Below are 26381 nucleotides of genomic sequence, written 5' to 3'. Positions count from 1 at the left end.
GGGAGCGTTTTCTGCATGGCCAGCTGAAAACCCCAGCCCCAGATGCTCGGTGCCTCCCTTGCACAATACAAAGAGAATATTTGATGCCCGGAGCTCAGCCCATGAGTGGATTTTTATTTTGTTTTTGGCTTTTGTTTCCTTTACGCATTCCTTTGGATTTCAAACTTTTAAACGCCAACTTGAAAATTCCTTTTTCTGCAAAAGGTCTCTACTCCTGCAGGGCTCCCTGGACTCAGTCCTCACCCACAGACGTCTGTGATCTGGACGCTTTGCATACGGGATGCAGACGGGGAAGTTGACTGCCTGTGCGTAGGTACAGTGTAGGTCACTGTGTCTTTTCACCCGCTTGGGTGCCCCCAGGTGATGGAGAGCTCAGGAAATCAGGTCTTCAGGCTTGGTACTGGCAATTCAGCCACCTCCTCAAGCCCTGCCAACACCAGGTTTAAATTCAGATGGTGGCAGGCACTGGAAGCCAGTGAGGCCCCTGGGATGATTCCTCGTGAAATGAAGGCGTTCGTGGTCAGCCGTGGTGAAGAAGTGTCAGGGCTTGCAAAGGGGACTGAGTACTCAGGCAGACCTGTGTCATACCCCTAGCTCCACCACTAATTAGCTGCATACCCCTAATGAAGTTATTTAACCTCTCTAAACCTCAGTCTCCCATCTTTAAAACAGGAGTTGTAAAGCTCCCCTCGCAGAATGGCATTGAAGATTAAGTTAGATAAAGTGGTCAGGCCACTCAAGATGACTGTTTTCATGCTCTGTGTGCATTCCTGGCTCTACCAGCACCTGCTTCACCTACACCCTACTCAAATGACTGGCCTTCCCCTATACCTGCCCCAGCCACTGATCCTTCTAACCTTTAGATCAGAATATCTTCACCTGTTGGCTTATTAAAGGAGTGGTGAGGGGCCTGCCCCTCTGCTGATCTCCCTGGTAACTGATGAGCCAACCTGAAGTAATTCTCTCAATAACTAGTAACCTCCCCTTCCCCTAGAAGTCATGAAGACTGCTGCCCTGTCCTGCCCGTCATCTGCCGCACCCTCTGGGTGTCGCTTCAGAACCTGGCTTCAGACGTGTAAGTCTCCACTCACTGAACCACTGATGGCTGTGTCACTGACTCTAGGCCCTTTCTTTGGTCTTGTGACTGGGCAAGCACCAGGCTCATAGGCCTGTGAGGTACAGGCCAGCAACTGGTCGAGTGGCAAGGAGACTGAGGAGACTCCCATGAGATGCTGGGAAATAAGGATGGGGGATGGGAAGTTGCAGCGGGCCATGCACTAACTTGCACCCCACTCCAGTACTCTTACCTGGAAAATCCCATGGCTGGAGGAGCCTGGTAGGCTGCAGTCCATGGGGTCGCTAGAAGTCGGACATGACTGAGCGACTTCATTTTCACTTTTCACTTTCATGCATTGGAGAAGGAAATGGCAACCCACTCCAGTGTTCTTGCCTGGAGAATCCCAGGGACGGGGAGCCTGGTGGGTTGCCGTCTATGGGGTCGCGCAGAGTCGGACACGACTGAAGTGACTTAGCATAGCATAGCATGCACTAACTTGTGGGGCCTAAAAGTTGTGGGGGTACTCACAGGAAGGCCATCCACTAGAGCAGGAATTGAATGTAGAGTATTTTAAAACTTTAAAGACATAATCAAAGAGAAGTATTAAAAATCCATAATCTTGCAAACCAGAAATAGGTACCATTATTGTTTTGGTGTAAGCGTTCTGGATATTTGTTAATTTGCAGAGATACCAATATTTGTTAAAGCAAAGATGGGACCATCCTGAAACACTCTTGGTGTAACCCATTTCATTTATTTAACAAAAGATCTTTAACGTCTTACCATGTCATTCAATGTCCTTCTATTATGTGACTTTTGTTAAGAACTGAATAGTATTCCCTGATTGAACATATCTTCATTTCTTTAACTAGGCTCCTTCTTGAATATTCAGGCTATTTGCAAAGGCTATTCAGGCCTTTTACGAATGAAAGCATGATGAATACCTTAGACATCTGTCTTTGTGACCAGGTTTGAATACTACCTAAAAATGAGTTTAGGGTTAAAAAATTCTGGGTTAAAGACACTGGAAAGGTCTAAAGTCTACCAGAAAATGAGCTTGAAATAATGACATTGTGGGAGCAAGATCCAAACAACTTTCATAGCTACCTGAACTCCCTTTCTGACCAAATGAGGCCCCAGGCCTTGGCCCAAGGCTGGAGCTTGGGAACTAGAGGTGGCCAGAGGGGAAGGTCTGCTCTGAAATGTCCTGGGGAGGGGGTGGAGAGATGAATAGAGGCAGAATTAGGTGATGTGCCATCATCACCCGGGGCTGTTTGACCCCAGGCAAGTGTTTTAATCTGGGAAGTCTGCAAAGTAAGAATAGTCGTATTTTCCCACCCACTTTGGGGGCTTGTTATGAGGATCTAATGAAAGGATATCTGTGAAAATGCTTTTCGAAGAGCAAATGAAACTAGGGAGGAGCTGTTCTATGGGCAACTCGGGAAAATTGAACAGTTTTTCCAAACCTCCAGAGACTAGCTTCTCAGTGTGTGGCTTTGAGCTTTTATTTGCAATGATATGAATTCCCAAAACATCAGACACACCCTCGGTCAGATGTAAGTACAGAACACACCCAAGCCAAGGGTGCTGGGAATCCTGGCCCCTCTCTATGCAGGGTTATTCACCCTGGACCCGCCTTCCTTCCACCAGGGCCGTCAGCTGCCTGAGATTCAGATTACAGATGCCACATCACCAGCCCCCAAAGCACCAGCCTGGGACCTTTGTCCATCATCCATGTCACCCAGTCATCGGGTAGAAGGAAAAAGACAAGCATATTTGCCAATTTATCCAAGTCTTCTAGGCCGCTGGGGACATTTCCAGATACCCCTTAATTCTGGTCTTGTGAAACTTTCCAGAAAGATGGCTGAGGCTGGCTTTCCTCCCTGCAGCCTGAGCTCTCAATCTGGCACAGTGTCTGCTACCATCTCCCCTCCAGGGCATGTTCTTGTGTCTGGAGGAGTGAGAGGTGCATCAGAAGAACCAAGACCAGCCACAGCGAAACACAGCAGCCCTCCCCTGGTCTGCCAGAGCAATAAGCCAAGTTTGTTTGGCTCCAGACTGTCCAGTTTTGCCCACCCATTGGGGGCTTTGCTGGGGGGAGGGCAGAGCTGGGCTACTGTAGGAGAGAGTGCATTCATTCACAAGTCAATAGAGGACATTCCCTGGATGCTGGGGCCAGAGCTAAGCACTGGTGCAAAGGTGTGAGAGACAATGTCTTCTCAAGGAGAGTATGGAGCTTCTTCCTTGTGGAAGAAGAAGCCCTCAGACTCTGGGCCTATGCACCACATCCACCTCAGCCCCTTCTCCTCACTCTGTCAGCCTTTCTCCTCTGGACCTTTCCAGTCTCAGTGCCTCCAACTGCCAAGGGGTATAGGTTACGTTTGCTAAAATCTCTCACCATGTCCATTCCCCGCAAAGCTCCAGAAGGGTCAAGATATTTCTTCAGTTCAACAGTCACTCAGGTGGAGCATTGGGCAGGGTGACACATGAGATATTAATTCCCCTCTGGCAAACAACCCCATACTTGGGGTTCACATACCAGGAAATGCAGCCAGCTTTCCTCAAAGAGATCTTCCAGTGATGACAGCTGACTCAGGTCCTTGCCGTGAGCTGGGCACTGTTCTCTGGGTTCTGTTTATAGTTATAGAACTCCCTGGTCTCTATATGGTGAACCATTTAATCCTCACAGCATCCCCAGATGCTGAGGTAGATGAGAGGTAGATGCTCTCATCACCCCCATTTTACAGATGAGCCAATGGAAGTACAGAGAGGTTAAGTAACTTGGTTGAAGTCTCACAGCTCAGATGTGACCCAGTCGGGATTTGAAGCCAGGCTGTCTGGCTCCAACTTCTGGCTCCTGATCACAATTGTCTAGTGCCTCTCCATCTTTCTCTTTTATAGGCTGGAGGTGAAGAATGGATCAAGGTGTCAGAAAAGAATTTAGTCACCTCAGCATGTGAGCAAATGTGTGTAGCACCAATCTCTGGAATATAGGGGGTATTTGTCACATTGACATCAGCTTTCGGTGAACCAAAATTTTATAGACAGCAGTCAAGGTCCCACTTAACAAATTGTTACATATATATTTAGAAATTTGCCAGCCATTTCTTTATAATAAATGGAAGTTTCAAGGTTCATGGTTTAGAAGGGAGAGAACTAGCCAGGACAAAGGGCATCATAATGCTGTGTAGATGCTGTGTTTTTTATTTCATGTCATGTATTTCACAAATATTTACTAAACACCTTTTATGGTCTGTTAGGGGCTGAGGATATAGGATCAGAATAGACAAGGTCCCTGTCTTGTGGAAAGCCCCTGCAATTGGATGGGAAAATGTCCTCTGGAAAGAATTTCTATTACCTTTTGCTGCACGAATAACGACTCCAGACTTAGTGGCTTTAGATGACAGCAGCCATTATTTACTCATATTCTGTAACTTGGAGGGACTCAGCGGGGATGGCTCAACTCTGTGGCATGTGTATCTGCTGGAGTCTCTTAGGCTGCTGTATTCACCTGGGGAGATGTCCATGAAGGTATCACCCATGGGTCTGGTAATTAGTCCTGGCTGAAAGCTACTGTGCCTCGGGTTTCTCTCTCCCTCTGGTAGTCTATATTGGCTTCTTTACCAAATAGTAGCTGGTTTCCAAGAAGGAAGTCCCAAGAGGATGAGCCCCATTGTGCAAGACTCTCTGCTTGCATCCGGCTTGCTTATGTCTCATTGACCAAGCAAATCACAAGGCCCAGCCCAGAGTCCATAGGAGAGGGGACCACACAGGAAGGCATGGTTCATGGGGGGCCAGTTGTGGTAAAGTCTACCACAGAAGGCCTCACAAGCTGTCTGAACCCACCGACAGCCTCTCCCAGGTAACTGAATCTGGCTGTGTTCCTGACTCCCACCCTCCCTGTGGAAATTCTGACCTGGAGACTAACACTAGAGAGAAGCTTCTGAGTCAGTGGGGAAGGGCCAGGAACCTCTTTCCATCAGATCAGAAATGTACCTTCTGTATCATCACCTCTGTGGATCAATTTCAAGATACACCCTCAGGGTCCCCATCTCAAAAATAATCGCACCCTCTGCCATCTCTCCATGATAGCTGCATTCTTTGGAGAACACATTCATGTCTGAGTGGAATAGAGACATCTTTAGTTACTGAACCTGAGCCCAGCTGTGTGTGATTTGGTTCATAACACATAATTGTAACAGGATCTGTCTGGACCCTGTTAGCCTGGAGGAGAGCTTAAGGGCAGTTTAAACAGAATTAATCAAATAGTTGGAGCGAAGTGGCAGAGTACAGAGAACAGCTTCCCTGTGGCTGGTCACGGACATGCTGTGAAGGCAAGTCCTTGGTAGATGGCAGGAAGAAGAGGTCACAGGGCCCTGGGTGGGCCAGTGAGAACCAGAGGGTGGGCTGACTGCAGGGATTGGGATGAGGGTGGCCGTGGCACACCCCCATTAAACATCTCATCCATCACTTTCCCTTTCCTCGGTTTCCCATAATCCCAGTGATTTTTCTAGTGGGGTCCAGGCAGGAATGGGAATCCCTGGAAGCTCAGTCATAAAGAATCCACCTGCCAAGGCAGGAGACTCGAGTTCGATCCCTGGATCAGGAAGATCCCCTGGAGAAGGAAATGGCACCCCACTCCAGTCTTCTTGCCTGGAAAATTTCATGGATAGAGGCGGCTGGCAGGCTACAGTCCACGGGTTTGCAAGAGTCAGTCACGACTTAGTGACTAAACCACCACCACAGGCAGGAACATCTTGCTCTTAATCCTAAATGTCTCCTCTATCTTTTGTCAGTTAGTTCTTTCTTTCCTCACAGGGTCTAGCGTTTGGACCTCAAAGCCAAGAAGAAGTTCCCTTTTGCTCTGCCTTCCCCTATCGCATTCTTTCCTGAGGGAATGAATACAGAAAGACTAGCCTAATTGAACGGGGCAAAGGGCCAGAGAAATTATAATGGGGAGAAAATTTTGTTGACATTTCCAAAAATTATTATCCCATTGCGTAAGAATGCATAACCTAACCATATGCTGAAACTTATATTGGTATCATCCCTTTGGGTGGGTTCAACCATGATTAACAAACCCTTGTATTGTCTTCTTAAGTTCAAGAACCTCTCCAGGTATTTTTATAGCAAGAGTGGGCTAAGTGGGAGTGACCTGCCTCTTGTAGTCAAGATTCTGGCAACCAGATAGGAAAAATGAGGTAAGTAACTCCCCTTACAAACAGATTTTTCTCTATTGGCAACAGCAGTGTTTGCGGGAGGATAGGAAGTGACATGATCAAAATTGTATTTGGGGAAGATTAATCTGGCAGCAACATATTAGGCTGGTCTGGAGGTGAGAGATCTAATAATAATATCTATGAATTATATAGTATCTAATGTGACCCTGTAGTAGACACTTGATGTAGTCTCTCCCATTTCATCCTTACACACCTTCAAGGCCATGCATTGTTTTCTGAATTGTGCAGATAAGGAAACTGAAGTCAAAGAAAGCTAGACATGTGCCCCAGAGTTTCACTTTACTTCACTGCCAACAGAGTGTTAGCCACTCTGTTGTGTCCGACTCTTTGCGACCCTGTGGACTGTAGCCCACCAGGCTCCTCTGTTCGTGGAATTCTCCAGGAAAGAGTGCTGGAGTGGGTTGCCATGCCCTTCTCCCGGGGATCTTCCTGACTCAGGAGTCGAACCCAAGCCTCCTGCATTGCAGGCAGATTCTTTACCATCTGAGCCACCAGGGAAGCCCTGCCCCAGAGTTTAACTGCAAATAAGTGGTAGAGTCAAGATCAAATTTAGATCCATGTGGCTCGAAAGCTCCCTTGTCTCTGTGTTCAAAGACACTACGATAGCATAGATGAGAAATGACAACAGCCAGAACTAGGGCATTGAGAAAGGTACAGTGAAGAGCACAGTGGGACAGAAGACCTAGGTCAGAGGAATCCAACAGGCTCAGCATCAACTTGAAGTCAGATTGAGCCGAGGCATCTCTGAGTCCTTCTGCCTGGACCACTGACCACAGACGAAACTGCACTGGCCCTGGAAGCCAGAGACAGCTTCTTAAGGAGGCAGGCTAGGAGGAACAAATTCAGTCGGGTTTTCCTGGTGGTAACTCTGTTCTATTTCAGAAAAACTGAAGAATCCTACACATTTAATAGGCCAGGAATGAAGGATAATTCTTTACTAATTATCCACTATTTTAAATCCATCTCTTCATTTGTATATGCCTGCTATGCTAATTCGGAGAAGGCAATGGCAACCCACTCCCCATACTCTTGCCTGGAAAATCCCATGGACGGAGGATCCTGGTGGGCTGCAGTCCATGGGGTTGCTAAGAGTCCGACACGACTGAGCGACTTCACTTTAATTTTTCACTTTCATGCATTGGAGAAGGAAATGGCAACCCACTCCAGTGTTCTTGCCTGGAGAATCCCAGGGACGGGGAGCCTGGTGGGCTGCCGTCTCTGGGGTCACACAGAGTCGGACACGACTGAAGCGACTTAGCAGCAGCAGCAGCAGCTATGCTAATTCACTTCAGTCGTGTCTGACTCTTTGTGACCCCCGTGGACTCTAGCCCGCCAGACTTTTCTCTGTCCATGGGATTCTCCAGGGAAGAATACTGGAGTGGGTTGCCATTTTCTTCTCCAGAGACATTTGTGTATTCTCTTATTCAAATAATCAGGGTGGGGTAGGGGTGCATGGCATAAACAGAAAGCAGGAAATCCTGGAAAAGACATTAGTTACTGTTCCATAATGATGGCAGTGCCCTGCTGTAACCTGCTAACCACTGAGGAGGCCGACCCTCATGCACGGACCTCTTTTGGTTTCCATCACTTAGCATCAGAGCACCCGTCCCGGAGTAGATATTCAACACAAGCTTTGAGATCATGATGTTGACAGGGCCACCCAAGAGACATCAGACTGCCTGGTCCAGACTCTAGATTCATGGATGGGTTACGGGTCCCTGAGCAAGTCATTTAATGTCCTGGTGCCTCTATTTCCTCATCAAAAGGACAGGAGAGGAGTGGGACTTACCCCACTGGGTAAGTAAATTTAGTGAGTTATATGTAGAGAACTTAAAGCAATGTATTCTAAAAGTATTAGCTATTATTATTATTATTAAGCACCTGGCTCCCATTAGGGTCAACTACCTTGTCTCCACCACAGGCTCCTGGGGGTGGTCTCAGGGACCCATGGGTTACTAGACACAGGACTTTTATTAGACTGAAACTGAAGCTCATTAATGTGAAGAAGCTCACAGTTCTCTGAACTGGCTTGCCTCCCACCTTCTTGGCCTCCCCTCCTATGATGCCGCTCAGCTCTGTGCCTAGACTGAGTCTGTGTGGTGCCTGGAGCCTCCCACTCTGAGACTGTCTCCATTGCCGCAGGCACCTCCTCTCTTCCCGGGACACCCTCACTGAACCCTGCTTTGATCCTCTCAGTCACGTTCAGAAAATCGACTTCAGCTGCTTCCAGCCTCTCCAGCCAAGTGGACCATAAGTGCTTCAGGAAAGTACTCGGGTTTCCCAAGCAGACGAGAAAGGAAGTGAATGGTAGCCCTGGCCGACATTTTTGGAGGGACCCTGGAAGCACCCTGTCCTGCACCCCTGCTGGTCATTTCCTGCAGTGGTGCAGGAAATTCACCCCTTCTGAATTTCCTGCCAGGAGCTCTTTGATCTACTTCTGAGAAAGTCACTGTCACTTGGTACAAGAAGTTCCATCCTCTCTGGTTTCCTACCTCTCCTTCACCAGTCATCGTCCTGCTCATCCCTTCTAGCTCAGTGTCCTCTTGTCTTTGCTGAGGTCCCCCCTCATGTCACCCATGCTAACCTGGAAAACATTTTCTCCGTGGCTCACTTTTGTCCACTCTTGGGCTTCCCTCTCTCATGCTCCTCTGGTCACATTCATCTGATATGAATACACAGAGTGTGTGTGTGTTAGTCACTCAGTCGTGTCTGACTCTTTGTAATCCCTTAGACTGTAGCCCACCAGGCTCCTCTGTCCCTGGGATTCTCCAAGCAAGAATACTGGAGTGGGTTGCCATTCCCTTCTCCAGGGGATCCTAACCCTGGGATTGAACCCAGATCTCCTGCATTGCAGGTGGATTTTTTACCAACTGAGCCACCAGGGAGCCCAAACACACAGCACTCATGCCAACTTGAGAGGCTTAACCCTGACCCACTGACCTGTTTAGCCTGCATCTTAGTTCATTGTTCCTTTTCTGTTTCGAACCTTTGGATCTAGAAGTAGTTGTGTTTGCAGCCATAACCTCCTCCTCTCCCAATTTCTCCCTAAACCCTTTTCTTCAACTGGTGTCCACCTTCTGGTGCTACTCACAGTTCTCTCTCAAGAGTCATCAGAAAAACCCCAACCTCCAAACCAAATGACTGTTTCCTAATCCTTAATTCTCCAGACCTCTCAGAAGTGTGTGTCTGCATTGGACACGTACTCCTCCTTCAAAACCTGCTCTTGGTTTCTGGTGCCTCACTTCTCTGGTTCTCCTGCCTCCCTGAAGGCTCTTCATCTCTGTTCTTAGTGGGCTTATTCCAAAGCCTGAGACTGTTTCCTTCAGTGATCCCATGTCAGCAAATCTCCAATATAGAGCTGCCTGCAGGATATTTCCACTTGGTATCTGATGACCAGATCCAACCTAGAAGTCTAAAATGCAGTGATTTGGCCCCTTGACCAATTGGCTTTCCCATTTTCCATCTGTATTTCTCTCAGTGGTACTGTGGTGTTTGAGGAACTCAGCTTGCAATCTGGAATTACCAGTGATCTGAGTCTTCTGTCTGATTTCCAGGTCCCTCAGATGTCAGGGTTCATCCCCTAAAGGTGGCTTTCCATTTCCCCTGCTGTCACTGCCATCAGGGCCTCAACATTTTTCCCTAGATCATCACAAACTAACCTCTCCCTTTCCATTCTGCCCCCAGCCCTAGTCAGACTTAAACTCTGTCTTTAGTGGTTATAGAATGATTTCCGGAATTCAGGTCTCATTTCCCTAAGACTGGAGGACCGTGATGGCATCACCTTCATTCACCAGTCCCAGCATGGGGCCATGTCCATAAAAAAAAATTGTCATTAGCTGTGGCCCGAGACATGTCTTTACATATTGTGTCCAGGGCAATGATTGTGACTGGTCTGTACCATCCCTTTTTCCCTGGTAGCAATGGTTCTATGACATCAGTCAACTTGTAGACTCACTCTGACCACCACCAATGATCTTTGCTTACAGTCCTTAGACTCCCTAATCTCTCTTAGCACTATCTTGCTACTTGTTCTGTCTTCTGCTGTAAACTGTGGTCCTTTATTTAGTTATGAGGACTTTTTAAAGGCAGGAACTACATCAATTTTGCCAATACTGAATGGAGAATTGTGTGTTAAGAAAGGTGATAATCTCCAGGGCCAGCACACTAACATTTAAACATTTATGCTCACATTATTTCCCCAGTTATCCCAAAGTTCTCTATGCAAAATGACAATATCTCACATTTTCTTGAATGTTCCTCTTTGTGTGTGTGTGTGTGTACAATAGGAAAAAATTAGTTTCCACAGACCAAAGGAAAAAAAAAATCCAAGTTGGAAAGATCTTAGTTTTGCTACCATTTGCTTAAAAAAAGACCAATTAAAGACAAATGTGCCCATGAGTCCACAGGAGGTGATTAAGCAGTCACGCTCCTTGCCCTCGGGGAGGTCATTACCTTGAAGAATGAAGCAGCCACTGCAGTTCCTATTAATGGTACATATTGACTATATCTGTTTTCGAAATCCCTTCCCTTAAGGATGGAGCACGTCCCCCAAGGCCACCAAGCTCTGTGCAGCCCATCCAACCTCAGTGAAGGTTATGACCTGTAGGCTGCCCTGAAAGCCTGATGCCACCTTGCACTTGACCTTATAGTGGTGAACAGTGAGGCTCAGTCTGTAGGGATCAAACATACACAGAGGGTAAAAACACAGGTTTCGATGACTTCAAAGGAAATGGCAGACCCCAGGCAAAGAGCCCAGCAAGCACCATTCACTTGAGATGATTCTGAAGACTCAGAAGTATCAGCAGACCAGAGGCAATGTGGCTGGAAGCAAGCTCTGCTCTGATACTTGGTAGCTGAGGGACTTTGGGTAAAGCATTTGTCCTCAAGTCTCAGTTTCCTCATCTGAAAAACATCCCCCTTGCAGGGCTGCTGTAGGGATGAATTAGTGTTGAACAGGATTTCAGTGTGTATTTTGTGCCCAGCACAATTCTAAGCATCTATAGGCATTAAGTCATTTAATTCTCTCAACAAACCCCTGAAACAAGTAGTAGTATGATCCCCTTTCTACACTGGAAGGAAATCAGAAACAGAAGGGTAAGCAAATTGCCGAAGGTCACCCAGATGATGACTATGCACAAAGCCACTAGCACAGAGGAGCAGCTGCTCTAAAAGGTGAGTCAGTAGAGGAGACCCGCTTGGAGGGGGTACAGAGCAGGGACGTGTATGACACTCCCACAGTCTAGGAACAGAGGGCATTGGGCAAAGATCACCCTCTGATGTGTCAAAATCAAATCTGACTGGTTTTTTCACCCCTTCCTCTTAATGTGATTGTGCAAGTGTGCGCATGTGTGTGTGTGTGTGTGTGTGTGTGTGTGAGAGGAATGAGGAGGCTCAGGAATGGGGTGACACCCTCATGTATCTTTGGCCCCTCCACAGCCACTCCCCTGGAAACTCTGCCTTCAGACGAGCACAGGTGACAGGAGCCTTAGGGAGAAGTTTGCTTCATCCCTGACTCCCTCTTCTGGCTACTGGTCCATCTCTTCTCCTCCAAACTAGCTCCTGCTTGATCTGTTTATACTTTGGGAACTCAGGTTAGGTCTTGTTGGGGAGGAAAGAGTTCTGCCACTTTATAAAAACTTTAAAATCACCAGTGAACACATATTCTCCATATAAGGATCATTTAGACCAACCAGGTTTTAAAGAAAAGTTGGAGTCAGTTGGAAGTTAAGAGTTTCTGGGAAAGAGCTAAACTTAGTAACAAAATAGAGATCTCCATCCAGCTTGGAAATGAAGTGCCTGCTATCTGCATGTGTGTTCAGTCACTGAGTCGTGTCCAACTCTGTACAACCCTATGGACTTAGGAACTAAGATTCAAAGTTGCCTTGATGAGGCCCTAGCTCCCACAGGGTTTTCAGGTAGGGGGAAGATAAATACATGGAGAAGAGTGTGAGGCAGGGATGAAACAGGTGCTGGGAAGACCAAGGGGAGGGGTGCTGAAGCCTCATGAAATGAAAATGCCAGAACGCCTGGTTTGATCAGTTGCTTCCCCAGCAGCCCTGCCAGGAATAATCCTGCAACTCACTTCCCTCACTCTAAGACTCTAGAAGTTCTCCACTCAAGCTTTCCTAGGACTGATCCAATTCATGACTCTGCCTCTCTAGGACCCACGCAAGGAATTGAAAGCCTGATATCGGCCTGTAATCTGTATTTTTCACCATCACTGTACTGGGATTTGTACTAGGTTCATTGCTATAGATAAACACAGCCTAAGACACAGTAATAAACAGTCACTGAGGTTTCCTTTCTGGCCAGAGCAACTCTGAGGGGCAGGGGAAGGTGATGAGCTGAAGAGGAAAGGCAGTTTCCTCACTGAAGGAACCAGGGGTAGATAGAGTATGGAGCCTATTGCCTTCTTCTTTTTCTTTTCTTAAGGTGGAGTCCCCCATGGTGGGATTAGTGCTCTTCTAAGAGTAAGAAGAGGCCAAAGCCCTCTCTGTCTGCCACATGAAGGCACAGCAGGAAGGATGTTGTCTACCAGAAGAGCCGTCACCAAGCCTGAATCTGCTGGCACCTTGATCTTGGACTTCCCAGAACTGTGAGGAATGGCTGTTGTTTAAGCCAGCAGCGGGTGGGAGGGATAGTTTTGGTTTTGCCCTCTGCTGCTTATCTCTTGCTGTGCAGCCTGGTTCCTAACAAGCCTCAGATCAGTACCAGTCCATGCCCCAGGGGTTGGGGACCGCTGGTTTAAGCCACCCAGTCTGTGCTGTTTTGCTACAGAAGCCTATAGGAAGTGTAGGAAATTTCCTACAGATAAGAACTAGGATCTGATGTAGAAGGAGCGTGGAAAAGTGGGGAGTCTTTGTACCCTGTGTCTTCTTGCCTATTTTAACACTCCATCAAAGGTCTCCTTCCCACACCAGCATGCCAGAATCAGTCAGCCCCAGCTTTGCTAGGCCTTGAGGGCTGGTTGTCATGTGTTGGTTGGACAGTCGTGTCTGACTCTTTTGCGACCCGCCAGGCTCCTCTGTCCATGGGATTCTCCAGGCAAGAATACTGGAGTGGCTTTCCATGCCCTCCTCCAGGGGATCTTTCCAACCCAGAGATCAAACCAGAGTCTCTTGCATCTCTTGCATTGGCAGGAAGGTTCTTTACCACTAGCGCTACCTGGGAAGCCCCTTGAAGGCTGAGCTCCTTTGAAAGAGGCTTTGATTTGTAAACCTAGGAGGCTGAAAACTTGAGTCCTTCTAAGAACAGATCAGAATGGAACTCCCTCTGGAGACAGTGTGGGGTTGGGCTTGGACACACAGACACACAAGGAAGAGAAGACAGCCAGCGGGTTAGAGAGAAGAGAGAGGAAGTATCTCAGGACTCCCACTGCAGATTGTCCCCCTCCCCTCCCGCCCCCACCCGCAACCAGAGCACTTCATTTCCAACGAAATATGAATCAAGAAAGAGTGTTGGGCACACGCGGTAATGAAAATCCATGATTCAACTGTGCGTTCATAATTATTTCATAAATAAATGGCTTCTGGAGAACTGCATCTGTCTCTGGCCACGGAGCGTCTGTCTTTCACTAATGTATGCCGGCCTGCACAGAGCCGGCCCATGAGCCCCACTCATGGCCGCCTCTCCTCCTCTCCATCACTGTCCACCCAGAGGTTCTTGTGGTTCAGAAAGAGCTGCAGCCCCACACTCCTCCTTGAGGCTGATGTCTCGTCAATAACATTAGCCGGCATTACGGGCCGCATCGGGGTAGAGCAGAATCAATACGGCCAAGTAAAAAGTCTAATCAGTTGACATGGCCATCCTCAGCAGGCCTCACATTACAAGAAATGAGTTTTCTTAAGGAATCAGCGTCAGGGTTGCTTAGGTGTCCCACACCCAGATGTCCTAAAATTTATAGCTTTGCATTAAGCAGGATTGGTGGGGAAAAGTGAAATGGTAACTGGGGTTAAAGGCAAAATAAATGGGGGGGCTTGGGCCACTCCACTGATGGGGAGGGAGGCATGTGGCTGGGGGAGCCTTCGTGGGACCGTGCTCCCCACAAGCCAGCCAATCCTGCAGCTCATACCGCTGTTCTATTCCCAGGGGCGGCTCCTGCTGAATGACGGGAGGTCACTTCCCCTTCAAGGGGCTGCTTAGCACTCAGGCACTGCCACGGTCACCCCTCCTCCTCTCCTTTCACCTAGAGTCACCCACATGCCACCAAAGCAGAGAGGAAGATGCAGTAGATCTGTTACTCTTATGAACTCAGATGCTCATCTTTGTCCATTTGTCTGGTCAGTGGTAAAGAACCTGCCTGAAATGCAGGAGACCTGGGTTCGATCCCTGGGACGGGAAGATACTCTGGAGAAGGGAATGGCAACCCACTCCAGTGTTTTGCCTGGAGAATTCCATGGACAGAGGGCTATAGTTTGGTAGGCTACAGTTCATGGGATTGCAAAGAGTCAGACATGGCTGAGCAACTAACACTTTCCTTTTCTGGTGATCAGAGGGAAGCCACATTCAGTCACCTGATATGAAAGTGTCAGCAGGAGCCTTTACTGGGCTCAGTCATTTTTGAGACAACCTACCAGAGGTAGGTTTCTCCGGAGATTTGCCGTCTTCCCCTTAAAGGGACAGCCCCGTGATACAAAGCCAGGGGGAGAATTCCAGTAGCCCCAGGAGAGCACTCACCTATTTAATCTCACCTCTCATGAGCTCACACAAGCCTTTATTTATTTTGGCTGTGCTGGCCCTTTGTGCTGCATGCAGGCCACTCTCTAGCTGTGGTGCACAGGCTTCTCATTGGAGTGGCTTCTCTCGTTGCAGAGCACAGCCTCTAGGGCACTGGGCTCAGTAATCGTGGCACATGGGCTTAGTTGCTCCATGGTACGTGGAATCTTCCTGGACCAGGGATTGAAGCCACGTCCACTTCACTGGTAGGTAGATTCTCAACCACAGGACCGCCAAAGAAGTCCCACACAAGCTTCTGACCTCAAGTTCACAAGCATAGATCAAGGGTAAGGGAAAGTGAAGGCAATTCAAAAGAGTAAGAAATGGTCTCTTCCCCAAATTGCTGGTGGAATAAAGGGAGGTCACAGGCAAGGGCCAAAAATGGCTATTGTATCAGTCAGGCTGAGAAACGGTCTCTTTCATTCATTCTTACAGGAAGCAAATACATTGAGGACCTACTATGTGCTGACATTGTTCAAGGTGCTGCAGTAGAGCAGTGACTGAGACAGACAAGGTCCCTGTCCTGGGGAGCTCACACTTTTGAGGGGGCCAGCAAACAATGAACAATTTCACAGGTGAACATAGTTTCAGGAAAATTCTATGAAGAAAAATAAGGCAGGTGATGGAGAGGGCAGTGGAGATGAAAGGGGAGCTGCTGCTGTGAATGAGGATGGTCAGTGAAGGCCTTGTTGAGGAGGCACATTTGAGTAAAACTGTAAAACGAGGCCTGGCTGAGAAGACAAAGTGCAAAAGTCTTGAGCAGGCCAGGCGTGTCCCTGGGGAGTTTAAGGAGGAGCTAGGAGATCAATGCGAGGAAGGAGAGAATGACAGGAGATGGCACTGGGGAGGGAGCCAGGGGCCAGAGCCCATAGGGTCTTCTGGGCAAGAAGGACTATGGATTCTCTCTTGACTATATTGGGTTGGCCGAAAAGTTCCTTGGAAAAACTTGAACGAACTTTTTGGCTAACCCAATAGTAGGAAGCCATTAGAGAGTTTTGAGAGGGAAGTTGACATCACATGTTTTCAGTTTATCAGGATCCTTCTGGCTGTTTCATGAGAAGAGTTTGGGACAAACTGGGTAAGAGATGATGGACTCAGCAGTGGAGAGAGTGATAAACTAGTAGGATTATTTTGTGGAATGGTGAAATCAAGAGATGACTTGGGGGCATATTGAGTTTGAGATGCCTATTAGTGTGAGATACAAAGAAGTCAAGGATGAGGCCGGGGTTTTTTGTCTGAGGGAATGAGCAAATACTGGGTTCTTTTCTCAGGTGGGAGCAGATTTGAGCAGGCAAAATCAAGAGATGATTTGGGGGCATGGTGAATTTGAAAAGCCCATTAGTATCCGAGCAGAGTAGAAGATGTGGCTGTGTGTGTGTTCAAGCCTGGAGTTCCATGAGAGTTCTAGATTGAAGAGATTAACTGGGAAATCACCTGCATACTGATGATGATAATATTTAATATCATATTCCTGGATAAGTCACTTTGAAAAGGAGTCCAGAGAGAGCAGCCATGCAAAGGGATCAAGGACTCTGCTTGGAAGTACTCCAGCATTTGGGCGGCAGAAAGATACAAAGGAGCCAGCAGTGAAGACTGAAGAGGGTGGTCAGGGGGGTTGTGAGGATTTGGACAAAGTGCTGTGAGATCAGTCCAGAGGGAAATATTTAATCTGAAGATGGCAGAAATTGAATGTCAACCTTGAAGGATGAGATAATTGTGATTAGATGGGAGTGGGAGGAGGAAAGTTTGTCAGGAAATGAGGGTGGAGAGTGAGGGTGGAAAGAACAGCAGGAAGAGACAGTGTGGGGAAAATGGCAGGCTGTCCAGACAGGCTGGCACAGGTAATGCATGGGGGCAAGGAGAGGTGGGTGAGAGGAGAGCCCAGATCAGCAGAGTCTGCAGCCAGATTCTGAGTGAACGTGCATGACTGGACATGACGGAGAAGTAATAGCAAGTTGTATCCAAACTGTGTCAACAGCCATCAGAGAACATGGGAATCATAGCTTTTCCTAGTTTACTTAACGGGTAAGATCCCTGAGCTAAAGTGCCTTCTACACTATGTTGAATATCACCCACCTCTCCACTTTCCATTTCTTGGTGGCTCAGATAGAATTTGCCTGCAGTGCAGGAGACCTGGGTTCAATCCCTGGGTCAGGAAGATCCCCTGGAGAAGGGAATGACAACCTACTCCAGTGTTCTTGTCTGGAAAACCCCATGGACAGAAGATCCTGGTAGGCTATAGTCCATAAGTTCACAAAGAGTCAGACACGACTGAGCAACTAACACCTTCACACTATGGGAAATGCTCATGTAATTCCAATAAGCCTAAGCAATTTAAAACATAAGGAAAAATTAAATTGCCAGCTGAACAGAATGAATCAAGTCTCTATGTGTACCCATCCCTTGAACAAAACTGAGCTAAAGCTTCTTGAAAAATCTGATCCATTTGCCTGATGATTTATCCCATGAAACAAATACTAACATATTGTTTCTTTCCCCCAAATATCTACATTGATTTTGTCGTACATTCATCTTATGTTGTATTTTAAAGACCCAATGATTGTCAGTTCTGCCAATAGCTTTGGCCAAAAGCAATAACATTCTGACCTGTGAAAAGACCTTTTGGGTCTTTTGGGAAAATAAAGGCTTATGGAACAGTGTCTCCAGGGAACTTAAGCTCCATCAGGGGAGAGAGCACAAGAAATAAGGAGCAATAATTGCTCTAGAAAGAAGAGACTCACAGTGGGGCGATATCACCAGCTGAGGGTGGCCGGGAAAGCAAAGAAACCCAAGGGACCAGCATTTGGAAAGGAGGAGCGGCTGAGGGACATAGTGAGAAATATCATTTGCTGAGTGCCCATTTGAGTCAGGGACTGTTGGGTGCTTTACAGGAAAAATAAACCCCAAAACAATTCTGTGGAATAAATATTATTTACCTTCATTTTAGAGAAAAGCCAAATAGGAAGGTTAAATTCTTGTCCACAGAAGTGGAGCTGTGAGAAGGGAGGCAGGTTTCCACTGCAGGTCTCTCTGGCCCCAAACCTTAATCATTTATCCTCCAGATTCTCACAGAAGAACTGGCTTGAGTGAGTGGGCACACGAATGCAAGGAAGGAGCAAACAGCTTAGAAGAATCTTTGGAGTGGGAGAGCCTTAAACATGCTTTGTTAAACTATGCAATGACACCATGAACACTTTCCACCACCAACAATAGAATGGAATAGAGGCTACAAATAATCCCCAACCACAACTTCAGTAGACTGAGAACATGCAGACCCCCAAAACACAGGGCTATCAGTGACCAGAGCTACCGGAGCCACCAGTGACAGGACGGTCAGAGCCTTGCCCTCCTTAAGCGTAGCTCCTCAGTCAGGAAATCTTCAGACAACTTGAGTTCAATAAGAATGAGACACTTTGTTGTCATGTGTTAGAGAATTTTAGTGATAAATGTATACCTCCAAGATGTAAAAGGTTCCTCTTAAATATGGCACCCTGGATTGGTAATTGAGAATCTCATGTTGAAGAAACTATGAGAAAACAAAATTACTGGTGGAAAGGCAACAAGGTTTAAACTTTACAGAGGTCATTTGTAAATATGTGTTAAAACTTCAACATATATATCCTTGGACCCATCAATTACTATGGAAGAATCGATCCTAAGAAAATAATTGGGTAGGTTATTAATTCATGTGCAAGACTATTCATTGCTAACTGTTAATCATGAAAATCAAAAACATCTACATTTTATAAATAGAGAACTCATTAAATTATATTGAGTATTTAGTGGAATATCAAATATCTGTTTTAAAAGTGAGTTAAATCTCTGTATGGAAAAAATACTATCAATATCTAGTTAAGTAAAAACAAAATCACATATTGCCATTATTTTTAAAGGTTTATATTAAAAGAAAATCTGGAAGGAAACCAACATGGAGGTAACTGTAGGTAACCTCCCCTTTCTTGTTTTTCTGTTTACTAATTATTTGAATTTTCCACTAAACAAATATCACTTTTATAATAAAAATAAATAAATAATTCTATACTGAAAAAATAAATCAAATTCATAAATGAGAATGCTTTGAGGGAGGAAGTTTTTCAAATTAGTTTATCATTAACCAAAATAAATTCTAGTTGGATTAGAGTTAGGTATACAGTCTGTGTTAAGCAACTATATTCCAATTAAAAAAATAATAATAATTGGAAAAATAAAATGATTACCAATAAATAAATAAAAGCAGTCTATAAAAACCAGAAAGAGACCAAATATTGAATAATCTCTGCAGAGAAAAGACTGTCTTAAATGTAAAAGCAATGCAAGAACTAACAAAGGAATTTCATTTTTGTATATTTAATTAAGTCAAAAGTTTGAAACTGTCTTTTGAATATCAAAAATCATCATGAGTAAAACTGGAGAAAATATTTTCCACAAGAAAGAGATAGTGACTATTGCCTTTGATATACAAAAAACTCACTGAAAATGTTAGAAGAAACACTATGAACTCAATATTTTAAATGGAGAAACATAAGAGGTGGTAAATATGTTCATAATATACGTTTACCTCATTGGTAATTTACAAAAGGAAGACTACACAAGGAGATAATTTCTCTGTTGTTTTCTCTACTGTTTTCTCAACAAAGACTTTAATGTAATAGTAGCACTGGAGAACACGAGCCTGGCATTTTCCACATATGGCTGATGAGAAGGTTAAATGTTCCTAATCTGGGGGAGAGCAACATGGAAATATACCACTCCTTTCAAGGGTTTTTCACCTCTTGGTCTTAATTCAGAAGTATTTCCTAGAGAAATAGAGAATAAATAACAAAATTTCTTGTACATTCTCATGGTGGTATGTTCAGTTCAGTTCAGTCGTGTCCGACTTTTTGCGACCCCATGAATCGCAGCACGCCAGGCCTCCCTGTCCATCACCAACTCCCGAAGTTCACTCAAGACTCAAGTCCATTGAGTCAGTGATGCCATCCAGCCGTCTCATCCTCTGTCGTCCCCTTCTCCTCCTGCCCCCAACCCCTCCCAGCATCAGAGTCTTTTCCAATGAGTCAACTCTTCCCATGAGATGGCCAAAGTGCTGGAGTTTCAGCTTTAGCATCATTCCTTCCAAAGAACACCCAGGGCTGATCTCCTTCAGAATGGACTGGTTGGATCTCCTTGCAGTCCAAGGGACTCTAAGGAGTCTTCTCCAACACCACAGTTCAAAAGCATCAATTCTTTGGCACTCAGCTTTCTTCACAGTCCAACTCTCACATCCATGCATGACCACTGGAAAAACCATAGCCTTGACTAGACAGACCTTTGTTGGCAAAGTAATGTCTCTGCTTTTGAATATGCTATCTAGGTTGGTCATAACTTTCCTTCCAAGGAGTAAGCGTCTTTTAATTTCATGGCTGCAGTCACCATCTGCAGTGATTTTGGAGCCCAAAAAATAAAGTCTGACACTGTTTCCACTGTTTCCCCATCTATTTCCCATGAAGTGATGGGACCAGATATGTTACATAATAGCAAAGAAATAAATAGAACGGAAATGTTCAGTAGATGAACAGCTGACTATATTATGCAATAAACATACTATGGAGCATTGTACAACTGGGATAAAAGCAAGTAAGACAGTTTTCCAGATTTTTCTTTTTTGAAAATGTGGTCCTTATCTGCAAGAATACAATTCTGCTGTGGAGGTAAGTTGTAGAACTAGTGTATGGTTTCAAGCTAGTATACAGTTCAGGCTACAGGTGCTATCAGGATTTCAGAGACAGAGTAGCCCTGACACACATACATGCACCTTATATTGTATAACTGTGTGTGTGTGTGTGTGTGCATGTCGCTCAGTCGTGGCCAACTCTTTGTGACCCCATGGACTGTAGCCCATCAGGCTCCTCTGTCCATAGGATTCTCCAGGCAAGAATACTATAGGAGCATCATTTTTCCTGCTACTCCATCCTATGATTTTTTTTTTTTTTGCCTACATTCTTCAAGGTAAGATGGCTGGACCTAAGATGATAATTGTTTCTCTTTCTGACTTACTACACTTAGTATGGTAATCACTAGGTCCATTCATGTTGCTGCAAATGGCATTATTTCATTCTTTTTTATGGCTGAGTAGTATTCCATTATATATATACATATATAATGGAAGAATATGTGGTGTATATATATATATCCATTCATCTATGGATGGACATTTAAGTTGTTTCCATGCCTTGGCTCTTGTGAATACAGCTAGAGATGGAGTACTTCTAATGCAACCATTTCTGCCTTCTAGGAGGGAGAGAATTCATCATGAATGAGGCTTTTGCTGAGAGGCCACAGTGAGACACTATTCCAGTCTGTTCCTTGATACATTAGGATTCAGCTGACATACGGAAAAGCCAATTTATTCTTCATAATAAACAAAAGGTGTCCTACTTAGGTGGACAAATTGTTTTTCAGGGAGGTGGTGGGATGAGGCCACTAGCATGGGTCTAACCCAAAGTGGGAAGAGAGAATATAAGTATTTGACTGCTACTGTAACAATTTATCACGAACTTGGTGGCTTAAAACAATGCAAATTTATTATCTGAAGATTACAGATCAGAAGTCTGACAGGGATTCTCTGGGTTAAAATTAAGAAATTAGTAGAGCTGTATGGTGAAGACCAGAAGCTCTGGGTGAAAATCTGCTTGCAGAATCATGGCAGAATTCAGTTTCATGAGGCTGTAGACTGAGGTCCCCCTTTCCTGGCTGACTTTCATTGGAGGCGCTTCTCCGCTTTTAGAGAAAGCCAGCTCCTGCTCTGCATCCTCCATCTTCAGAGCCAGCTACAATGCTTGTCCCTGGTGATTTAACCAAACACTAACCTAGGTACTGTTGTGAATGGGGTTTTACAGATATACTTAAGCTTACTAATTAGCTGAGCTTTAAAAAGAAGGCAGCCCAACTGAATCACTTGAGCCCATAAAAGCAGAGAAATTTTTGGAGCTGGAGGCTGAGAGATGTGGTAGAAAAAGAAAGCAGAGGGTAGATAAGGAAGAGGAAAGATTAGAGATCTGATGTATAAGAAGAGCTTAGCCATTGCTGGACTCTGTAGTCTGTGCCTTCCCGTCTATCGCGCTTCTGATTTTGCAAGCAGCCATCTCCATGTACTTTTACAGTCTCTCTGTAACTCTGCTCAGCTGTGAGGAGATTCTGTGGGGCCAGGCAGCCCTCTGGGAGGATTTCTGCAGCATTAACTAATGATAACAATCTTTGCCACCCCAGGCTATGACCATTTCCCCACCTCCAGGTTGGGGTTCACAGAAGGGATTGTGTCTTAGAGACTCTGTCTAAGCTGTCAGATGTATCTTAAGTGGCTACTGTCTTTAAACCACACCAGCCTAAGGAAGTCCATCCTCTGTCCAGTGTTGGTAGGCAAACTAAATAACAACCAAAATGGCCCAGCACTGACAATCTTGCTGGAAGCCAGCCCCAAACAACCCAACAGGCATACTGTACAAAACATGAGCCCTGTCTCCATCTATCTTCTGATCATGGTCCACAAGGAAGGGCTTCCTTCATTCCTCTTTTTGGAGGTTGAATATGGTTCCTCACACAATGAACTCACTATTTTCCAGAGGCCTTTGCAGTTCATTACAAGAGAAAAGACATCCTTCTGGAGATTAAGCTGTCTGGAAATTTCCTATGGTCACATTCAGAGGAGGCATTAGCATACACTACTCTTCTTTGCCTCGGGCATTTGGAAGGTACAACGAGGAAGAGACTTCACTGGGGCAGGAGACCTGTATTTTCATTACAGGGCCATTCTTGACAACCTCAGGTGTGATGGATCAGCTTAACACGTTAGCTTGGCTCAGCTATAACCCTCAGTTATTCAATCAAACATTATTCTGGGCGTTGCTGTGAAGTTATTTTGTACCTGTGACTAAAGTCTACAGTCAGTTTACTTTAAGCAACATTCTAGATTATCTGGATGGGCTGGCTCAATCAGTTGAAAAGCCTTAAAAACAGGACCAAGTCTTCCTTGAAGAAGAAGAAATTCCACCTGTGGAATGCAGTTTCGGATCATGCTTGAGCCTTCTGGTTGCCCTTCCTGAGCCTGCCCTGTGGTTTTCAAGCTTGCCTAACAGACTTCACAATCACATAAGCCAAGTCCTGGAAATCAATCTTTATATAGATTTTTACATACATAAAAGCTAGTCACCTGAGTGTGTTCCCTCTGCACTCCTGCAAGCCTGCAAACAAGCCTGTGGCCCCTTCCTTGGGGGAACAAGGCCCATGCCCTCCAGAGTTGAAACAGGTGAGTAAGAATGGGGCTTGCTTTACAATGATGATCGGAACAACAGCAGGCATTCACAGGTGCTTTCTGTGTGCCAGATCCTCGTGACCAAGAGGTAAGTACTATTATTAACCTCAGTTTGGAGACCTGAAACTGAAACTGAGATGAGCATGCACTCAGTCCATGATAGTGTTGGCAGCGGGCACCAGGCAGCTTCCCATGCTGACTCGGACACCCGTGGCATCACCCTGCATCTGGGAGCGCTTACACAGGGCCTGTGGCCTCCTTCCTTCTGTTCAACAACAGTTACAGGTAAGAATCTATCTTAAATGAAAATGGTTTTCATTTGTCTTAAATGAAAACAGAAAATGGTTTTCTCCTGTAAAGTTTCCTAAATTTTAGGACTCAGACTTGCTTGGGGGGTAGCTAGAACTTGTGTACCTTTAATTCTCCTTCATGGTGTTACTGACCTCCTTGGTTCTAGCAATTGAAGTTGGAGTATTAATAAAGCAGGGGTCCCCAAACTCCAGGCCATGGACCACTACCCATGCATAGCCTGTTAGGAAGCTGGCTGCACCACAGGAGGTGAGTGGTGGGCCAGCAAGTGAAGTTTTATCTGCCAGTGCTTGTCACTCACATTATCACCTGAACCTTCCCCAACTCCAACCCCACTCCTCCGGATCCATGGAAAAATTGTCTTCCACAAAACCGGTCCCTGGTGCCCCAAAGATTGGGGGCCTCTGTATTAGAGTAAACATGGGACATTCTAATGCATGATATTGTTTCTGGTTAAATGGATTACAGTTTATGGGCTTCAAAGCAACAGGGTAGTGTGAGCAAATAGCTGAACCATCCAGGTATTTCTTCAACAATCCCTTTTTGGTATTGACTCACTTATTTGGAGCACTTGGATCTGTGAGACCCAGGTTTCTGGGGAGACAGAAAGCTCAGCCCAAAATAAGACTTTGTGTCCAAGGGCAGGTGCTGTGCATTAATGACCATCTCCAGGTCAAAGTCTTCCAGGAAAAAAGTCAGTGTCACCAAGAAGGGGCTGGGTAAGCATCAGAAAGCGGGGGGCCAGGTTGGTACCTGCCTCACGTCCTGAAGGCCCGCAGTTGAACTTCAGGCCAGCCCCTCCAGGGATGGGCTGGTGTTAATTATGATGCAATCCCCCAGCCATGCAGCCTCAGCAACAATTTCGGGAGTCAGGGTCCGTGTGCAAGGCCATTAACACTAAACATGTTTTAATCCATAATTGTGCGAGATTTATTTAATTTAGGGGCTTTATTTATAGTTCGATTGGAATTGTAATGTATTTTCGGCCTTCCGCACTGGGATCTGTCAATTTTTACAGCGTCTTTTAATTGTGTTCTTCCAGGCCAGGTGCAAGCAGTTTTCCAAAGCAGGCTGATCACAGGAGGCCTCCTGTTATGCGATGGGGGAGGGGAGCGGCCTTGCACAGACATGACCCTGTGTCACCAGGAGGGCAGGGACGTTGACGCTGGGTCCCCAGTTCTTGGAGGGACCCAGCCCTCAGATTGCAGTCATGACCCCCACCCAGCCCAGCCTCTCCCTTCCTGATGTGTCAGAGCTTGTGTGCTGAGCACCAGCTTCCAAAAATTTCCTCTAACACCCTTCCATCCTTTTGTTCATTCCTTTGTTCGATTATCAAATGTGTGCTGAGTGTCTATTGTGTACCAAGCCTTGTGCTTGGCTTAAGAATGCAAAGACAAATAGGCTGGTGGCCCAGACTTTGAGGAGCTGAGAGTATACCAGGAGGAGACAAAGAAGAACACGTAGGCTGCCTGGTACTAGACACTGAGCTCCATGCTAGAGACTCACAAAAGAGCAGAACCTCATCTTACAGGTTTGGAGGAATGAGAACAAATTTATCTGAGAGTCATTTGGCTACAATTTGTCTGGTAGCAATGTGGAGGAAAGCAAGTTTGTCAGTACGGCAATTTGATCCAAGCACCTCCAGTTCTCATGCTGTCTGCGCTGAAGACTTCTGCCGATGAGGAATGCTGGGTTTCATTAAACACGAATATTTCTTAGCCTTGTTTATCTTGGAGCTTTGGTAGTTGTCAAACACCATGGGGGTACTTTTGCAACCCTTTGTGCATCTTTGAGCATTTAGTCTAGTTTTCCAAGTTATTTCCTTCTGAATCATATACTGCCACAAGCTATGAGTGTTGGAGGAAAGTACCAGAAATCGAAGTAAAAGGAAATGGAGAAATGAAACAAGGTTGTGCCAGCTGGGAGCTCACACTGGGAAAGATCCATTCAAATGTAGCTAGAGGAGAACGTAGCCCCGCCTCTGTGCTAAGACCAAGCCACTCGATGCAGTCGGGGCCTCCTCTGTGTGGTTCACTCAGTTATCCCCCAGAACCTAGAACAATGCTTGGTGTGCGCAGTCATCAATAAATATTGAATGAATAAATGTGAGTGAACGTGAAAAAACAAAACACCAAGGGACAATGCTTTACTGGTTAGAAAAACAAACATGCTTGGTCAGGAAACAGTGGGGAAAAAATGTATTTTCTGAGTGCCTACTACATGCAGTAGGGGTTACAAAGACAGTCTCTTTTGCAAATGGTGTTAATAAAGCTAGATAACCACATGTAACAGAGTAAATCCTCACAACAGGGTGAGGTGATCATATTATTCCCACCTTGCAGAAAAGGATTTGAGAGCTTAGGGAGATGAAATAACTTGTTTGGGGTCTCCAATTACAAGAGCTAGGGAAAAGAAAGGTTAAGGATAGCCCTGGTGAAGAAGACCTCCTTTCCTGTAGCTTTGCAAGAGAGGAGATAGCACATCCTAATTCAGGAATAGCTGATAATGGCAACACATTACTCCAGAAAGAATAACAACATTTTATAAATGTTTTCAGAAGAATAGCTTTAGGGCTGAAGGAGCCATATTCAGTAAAATTGGAATATGAAGAAGCTGAAATATGAAATCCTTCCCTCCCCCATCCACCCCGCCCTTTGCAGCTACAAGTCTGTTCTCTGTATCTTTATGTTTCTCTTTTGTACTTAGGTTCATTTGTATCATGTTTAAGAGTCCACATATAAGTGATATGGTATTCTTCTTTCTGATTTCACTT

Source organism: Bos javanicus, chromosome 8 (genome assembly GCF_032452875.1).
Source record: "Bos javanicus breed banteng chromosome 8, ARS-OSU_banteng_1.0, whole genome shotgun sequence".
Taxonomy (NCBI): Eukaryota; Metazoa; Chordata; class Mammalia; order Artiodactyla; family Bovidae; genus Bos; species Bos javanicus.
The sequence above is the reverse complement of the archived record's forward strand: the minus strand, read 5'-3'. Positions refer to the sequence as shown.